Source organism: Marmota monax, unplaced genomic scaffold, assembly GCF_021218885.2.
Source record: "Marmota monax isolate L192 unplaced genomic scaffold, Marmota_monax_Labrador192_F-V1.1 WCK01_AAM20220418_F8-fsc00333, whole genome shotgun sequence".
Taxonomy (NCBI): Eukaryota; Metazoa; Chordata; class Mammalia; order Rodentia; family Sciuridae; genus Marmota; species Marmota monax.
This window is the reverse complement of record NW_026694397.1, coordinates 957,013-964,409: the sequence shown is the minus strand read 5'-3', so window position 1 is coordinate 964,409 and position 7,397 is coordinate 957,013.

Genomic DNA, 7,397 nt, shown 5'->3' with positions numbered 1-7,397 from the left:
GAGTATTTCCTTCTAGACTTACCAGCTTGCATGCTCTCTCTCTCTAAAAAATATAAATGTGTGTAATATATTTTGTACATATATATTATGTATATATATATATATACATATATATATATATACATACATTTATGCACCATTGAAATTACGTTAAGTATATAACTTTATACCTTCTTTATCTCTGAACAAATTACCTGCTTTATCTCAGCATAGAATTGTTTCCAAATTTGTCCCTATTCAAAATGGATTTTGTAAACAAATAAGTTGATCTTAATACTGACTCTCAGAAGCACTTTTCATAGCCATCAAATACCGAAATATAATCAATGAATAAAAAGGGGCTCCAAAGCCCAGAGTGTGACAAAGTACTTGGCAGAGTTGTTTTGGTAGCCTAGGAATTCTCTTCCATTCATGTGGTATTTAATTATGTAGCACCAGACACTGATAATTAACTGTTTCTTGTCTCCAAAACTAGTTCATGAGCTGCAGAACAAGCATAAGATATTAACCTTCTATAGTATGTTCACTTCCAAATTTCAATGAACAATTGCAAAAATTGTTTCAAATGTACTTTTGAGATATTTTTGTCAGTCAGTATGGTAAGCAATCCCCCTAAAAATACTTTAATGAATCTAGTGATTCACTTGATTACCTGTGGGGACCAGGGAAAACTACATGGCAAATCTTAGCCACAAAGGTCATCTTCTTGCCCAGGAAGTAGAGGTGTCTTCTTGTACCCAGCATTGCACTTTCCCCCTCTTTCCTACTTCAGGCCCATCCACACTGAACTTTTGAAAGCACACATTGTTCCTTCCCCTTGAGGATCAGCTTTCCGAAAACTCTCTGGCAGGCACACACACAAAAAAATGGGTTTCACTGGGGCCTCTACTTAAAGAAAAAAAGGAAATGAGGCTATTGGCTTTTGTTCTGGGGTGACTCAGAGTTTCAGGCCTAGTCCCTGAGATTCAAGAGCCAAGGTGAGCCCCTCTCCTAGACGATCTTCTTAGGATGAAGAATTGCTCACCTAGTTGAGATTCTTAGTTTCTGGAAGATTGGGTTAGGCAAGGGGAAAAATCAAATCATGCTTTTAACCTGGGAACTTAATTTTACAATAACTGCAGAGAAACCTCTCTTTTACTTAGGTTTATTAAGAAGTATAGAAGTAAGTTAATGCTATCAACAAAGAGAAATACAATTACTCAAATTCTAGCAAAACCATTGTTGTCCTATTTCCTTATAGCCTTTTCTTAATATATTTTTTATGGTTGTAATTACAGCATCTATATAATGTTTGCATTCTGTTTTTGTCATTTAGACTTTCCTAATAAGCATTTTATGTGATTTTCCTTATTCTAATAACCACCATTTAAAAAAGCAACATTTGGAATGTTTCTTTTTACTAACATTGCATCATTGTGAGATTGTGGGTTTTCTCCTATTTCTTTGCAATAGCTACAGAGTTAGGAGGTTTAATATCGGGTTACTCCCTCAAAGAAGGTGAACTCTTTCTGGTAGAGATAGTAATTCATTCAAAGATTCTTATGTTGGATCCCCAAAACCACAAGCAGCATCAAGTTCAGGACTATCTAAACAGTCCATGTGCAACAGAATACATATGGATGAAGTGGATGACCCAAGTCTACCACCATCAAACTCAGATTTTGTATTGGCTCCTAAATGCTGTACTCCTGGCTAGGGAAACATTTCAGTTGGTTTTAATGGGGGGTGGGGTTGTGTGTATGCAATGCACCCCCATGGCTCTATAATCTCATTGGATGGTTCAGTGGAGAGTGTGCTCTGGTGAGTTTACACCCCATCTCCATGGTGATCAAATGAGAAGATCTACCACCTCAGAGGACATCAAATTCTTTTTCCTTTCTTTCTTTTTTTTGTGGTGCTGAGGATTGAACACAGGTCCTTGTGAATGTGAGGTAAGCACTGTACCAACTGAGCTATATCCCCAGTATCAAGGACATCAAATTCTAAGGTGAGAAGCAGAATCTTTTTGATACTAAGTGGCTCAGCTGATGGAGATGTCACAGACTCTAAAGTTCTGGTAAGGTTCACTACATTTTATCATACTACTGAAAACCTCCAACCTGTTTTACTTATAGACCAGTAAATGTCTGAGAATTTTTTAAATCTATAATTTGTGTTTGTTGATTTGCACAATCATTAACAATCCAAATGATTTGCCCCATAAATCTTTTTTATTAGTTCAGACTCTTTTTAGTATCCTAGGTTCCATAAAAGAAGTGCATTCTCTATACAAGGAAATCTTCATAACTGACTGCCAAACCTCAGGAAATAAAACTACCAGCACCAATGTATTCTCAAGTGAAAAGAGCCACTTAAACATTTGGTGGCTTTCAGTCTGCTAATATCTATTCTGACTTCTAAACGGGGCACCTCTGCTTGGGCCAACACTCAGCTTTGCTCAAAATGACTTTTCTAAATAAATCTATAGTGTGCTTTTATACTGAGCTCAAGAGCATATTTTAAAATAAATTTATTATTGAATTTGACCAATAGTATCCTGGATTGATTGAAATAAGCAGCTTTCCCTTAGGGCACTGACCTAGTCACTAGAACGTGGTCAAGTGTCATAACCTCTGAAAATCAAAATTATGCTTTGAATTATAGAAAGGTAGTGAACATAGAATTATAGAAGGGCTCAGGAAAGTATTCTTCAATGCCACTCCCTACTGCTTAACAGAGGGCAATCTTGAATACTTGTATTTTCTCCTCTCCCGTAAGAACAGCTTTTGGGCAGCTCCTTGCTAAAGGGCAGAGATTTGCTTTCCACCATTGCAAAAAGACATTGCCCACTTGAATTATCTACCTGGCTTCCTCAATAAAATATTTCAGTAGTTTTGTCCACAACCATTAGTCTTCCTCTAATTGCTCTGACTCAAATGGAGACCGACTTTGTGGTTGGAAATTTTGTGACATTACCAAGAAATCTCACTCAGAACCAGGACTCTTCTCAAACTCCTGTTTGTAAAGCCAAGGAAATACCTTTAGCAGGAAAGGCCAAAGTACTGATATGCAAAGTAACAATGTGATGTTTGGTAGAACTCAAATTCTTAGTGAACCTACCCTTCTGGTTTTGTTTTGTTTTGTTTCTTTGGTCAAAGAAACTAGTTCAAGGAAAATTTTAGTGAGGCTACCTACTGATCATTTGTGTTCATGAGGGACAAACAAGTTCTGGAAAATTAAAAACCAGACAATATGAAAAGCTATTTATGTTAAGCTAGTAGTTTCAAAATTATTCCCCAACCAAAGCTTTATTTTTAAATTTTCTCCTTGCTGTGGATCATCATTTGCTGGAAGTGGAAATATGGGTTCTCTAGTTAGAAAACACTTCAGGACATTACCATCTGTACAAAGGGTGAAAATAGAGGCTAAGAGTAGCAAAAGGCCCAGGCAAGAAAGTGACTCTATTTATAAGCAGATGATAGGAATAGGGCAGACTGGATAATAGAACATAGACATGTGAAATGTTAAGTTGAAAGAGAACTTAGAGCTATGGAACATTTCAAAATACAGATTCTAAGACCCCAAGGTCAGAGATTCTGACCCAGTGCATCCCCGTGCATCTGGGATGATTGTGCTGCAGATTGCCCATGCTGAGGCACCTTGAGGCAACTTCCGTAGAAGTTACAGCTCATTCATTTTACAGATAAGGAAAAAGAAGCCCTAAGAGGTTAGGTCATTTGCCCAAGGGCCTTGAGAGTAAGATTCAGAAATCAAGATTCTCAGTCCAGGGCATTTTCTTCTCTCTGATGGTCCTAGACTGAGCTCTTTTTCCTTCTTTTGGGCTCTCCACCTGAGTCTATTCCAATTGCCAAGGATCATTGTTTCTAACTGGGACCAGTATCTCTGCTCACTAAAGGTCTCAGACTGGTGGGCTATGCTAGTAGGGAAGGGGCATCAAACAAAATGCATCTGACTCCCTTATTTTCATTATTTCCAGTGAACTAGCTCAACTGCAATGCAGGATTTCCTGGGGCCAGAGTGCCATGCTTTAAGGATAAATTTTCATTGCTATTGGCTAAACCAACTAGCTTTTTCGCATCCGATTACACAACTGGGCCCCTAGGCCCAATCTAGCTGTCCTACTGAGGATTTTCCACAGGACACCTGGTCCCTTGACATATACTGATCATTCAAAACTTGGCTATCTGATCACATTACCTTGCCAAAAAGAATAATATTAATTGGATTGAGGACCTACTCTATTCCAGTGTAATCTCGCCTAACCTAGTTTTATCTGCAGCAACTCTATTTGCAAATAAGGTCATAGTATGAAGTACTTGGGGTTAGGACTTCTGTGAGTGAATTTGGGGGTGGGGGGCACAATTCATTCACATGTAGTCTTTATTCATTTCTACAGAGAATGGAGATGAGCAATTCATGTTGGAGGTGAGATGGGTGGCAGTGGAGAGAGAAGCAGAAGAGCAGAATCAAATCCAAGTGTAGGGCAACTTAGTGAAGTGAGAAGTGTTTGTTAAATAAGAGAACTCAGCTGTCAGGGAGGAAATTCCATCCTAAAATTTTGCGCCATATATTTTTATTTGTACTAAATCCAACATTTCATAAGAACAGATGAAGTTTTCATGAAAACTCTCCATATGCATGAATTAATATTTCACTTTCCTGATAAAATGTGCTTTTCTGAGTCAAGAAAAAAAATTATGCCGTTTTTTATTGTTTGGAATGTTCTAAAACAAGATTCTCCCAAGTTTCTAAACTTTAAGGGAAAAATAGTAGCATTACCTAAGAAAATAAAAAAGCATCAAACATTTCCTCACTGAGATCATAAGTAGAGATGTTTCTGACTTCTTATTCAGATAATCCTAAGTAAAATGGGATTTGCTAAGGCTGACGACAAAGTGGAGGATACAACTTGAGGGTAGCCTGGCAAGAGGAGGGAAGACAGCAGGAGGGGGATGGGAAAAAACATGTATTAGTGACAAAATTGTCTCAAATGTGTCCCAAAAGTTCACTAACAAAGATTAGGAAGATAATTTAAGTGAGGGCTTATTTGTTTGGGGAGTATGAGATTAGGCTGTTTGAATAGGTTTTGCTTAATCAGAATCTCATTAGGGAAGATCTGGAGACCTGAACTACAATCTGAGCCTCTTTTCAAAATATTGTGCACATCTAGGGTCATTATAAGGGCACTGGGTGCCTAGGAGAATTGGAGAGAGAGTGAATGAAGGAGTGAGAGGGGCCACCCAGTAGACATGGCCAATGTCACTCACTATTGTGGTTTAGGCGATTCTTGGGTATAGGGTACTATGGGGGAATTAGAAAGCGAGTGCTGAGTCACATACCCAGAGTTTCTAGAAGACAGAGGTGGGCAATTCTGAGTTTTGGTGGTCACAGAGTGTGGCTTCTGGTGGGCCACAGTCTAACTACCCTGAAACTCAATAACAAAAAGCTTCTTAGGAAAGACAGATATTCAGTGGGCAGAAATTTTAACTTGCAAGCTTAACCTCCAACTTGCTGCTTTTATTTTGTCTATTTGGTGGCCAAACAGTAGACCAGATTTCCATGACAGAATCATTTCTCATTTGAAGGAGCATAAAACTTGTGTAGTGTTTATTGTATGCCAGATACCGATTTAGGTAGTGTGCAAATAAAACTCATTTAATCCATGCAGCAGTGTTGAAAAAAATGGAGGTACCCAGAGATGAAGTAAATTGCCTAAGCTTATAGTATGAGCAAGTTTCACAGAGTCAAGATTAGGACCTCTGACTTCAGAGTCTATGTGTACCAGCACTGTAAGTTAATACTGCTTAGTTACTGCACATGAAGGTAAAGATGGTAGGGACAAACAAGCCCACTATTCTGAGCCATCAGGGGAAACACTCTTTTAGAGAAGTTTATTTTCCATATAGTTGAAAGCCAGCCATTACATGTGGGATCTTACAAATTACAGCTGTCGTTGGATTGAGCTCTCCTTAAAATGTTACTTCACAGCAGAAGATTCTAAACATATGGTCACATTTTTTGAAGATCAAATGACTTTGTTATGAACATTGTCCATGCATTCATTCAACATTTGTTGAGTGTTTGAGAATGGCTCCAGGTGATTCGTTTCCAAGTGGCTCTATCGCTCATTAGCTTTGTGATCCTGAGCAAGTCAGTGAGCTTTAGATTCCTCACCCTGTCAGAGGGAGATAAAGATATTTCTAACCTCAAGGTCATGAAGACCCAATGAGGTAATGCAGGAGGACACAGTGCTTGGCTGTAGTGAGCATTGTGATAACAGACCAATCAGATTCCTTTCATTCTACACAGGAAACCCACCATTCTTAAGCACTGGGTGTCACCTCAAGGGCTCTGGTCTTCCCATCTTTGCTCATTTGCAGCTTCTATGGTGTCAGAGAACCCTTTCCAAGTCCTAAGCCAATCAAACTCAGACCTGTCTAAATGGGAGAAATAACATGGGCTATCAGTTGAAAGAGCTCAAGAATTATGCTTGCACAAAGTAGGCGCTTAATGACTAGCAATTTGAATGGAGTACGCAGTAAGCCGGCTTGTTGATTCACCTCACTCCGCCTTGGCTGTGCCTCACTTTCTCCACCTGCACATGGGTCTAATAATAATTGCCACCTACGTATCTTATTGCTGTTTTGAGGGTTATTGTAGGCAAAAGCATGGAGAGCGGGGGATCATTAGAAGATGTACATCTAACAAAGTGGAAACCTTTGAACTTTCAAAGCGATGGGGATGTCGTTCGGAGACCTGTTATCTTCATCTTTTAAACTCCTCTTCAATATTTCAATTGTGTTAGAAGTGAATTGTTCTCTTCCGGTGCCAAGCCAGTGTGTACACATCCAGGAGAGAATCCCCAATTCTTGGCATCCTGTGCTCCAGCTTATTTCTCACTAAAAGTTCTTTGAGTGATGGTAACTAAGTAACCCATGCTCCCTATCATTGCCCTAGCCCCATGCTATTTAGCATACAGGGAAAATAGAAGATAGTGTCATTTGCCCATACAGAATTTATGAGGTCTGAGTTGTAAAAGGCTATAGAGCAGTGAATGATTTATTTTCTGGAGTATTTGCTTAAAATGGATTTCAGTTCATTATCTCCACAGAGATTTACTGAGCAGCTATTATGTACCAGACATGGTTCCAGTGAACAAACTAAGTCCCTGTTTGTGTACACATTATATTCTTGAGAGAGTAGATAAATAATAATCAAATACGTAAATTAAAGAGATGATTTCTGATAGTAATACGGATCATGAAGAAAGTTAAATGAAATAATTGGTTAGAGAATGACCAGGATCGGCTTAGCTGGAATAGTTAAGAAAGGTCTCATTCAAAATAACTCATCTCTTATGGTTTGAGAACTATAGGTCACTAGGCTTGGCCAGCCAT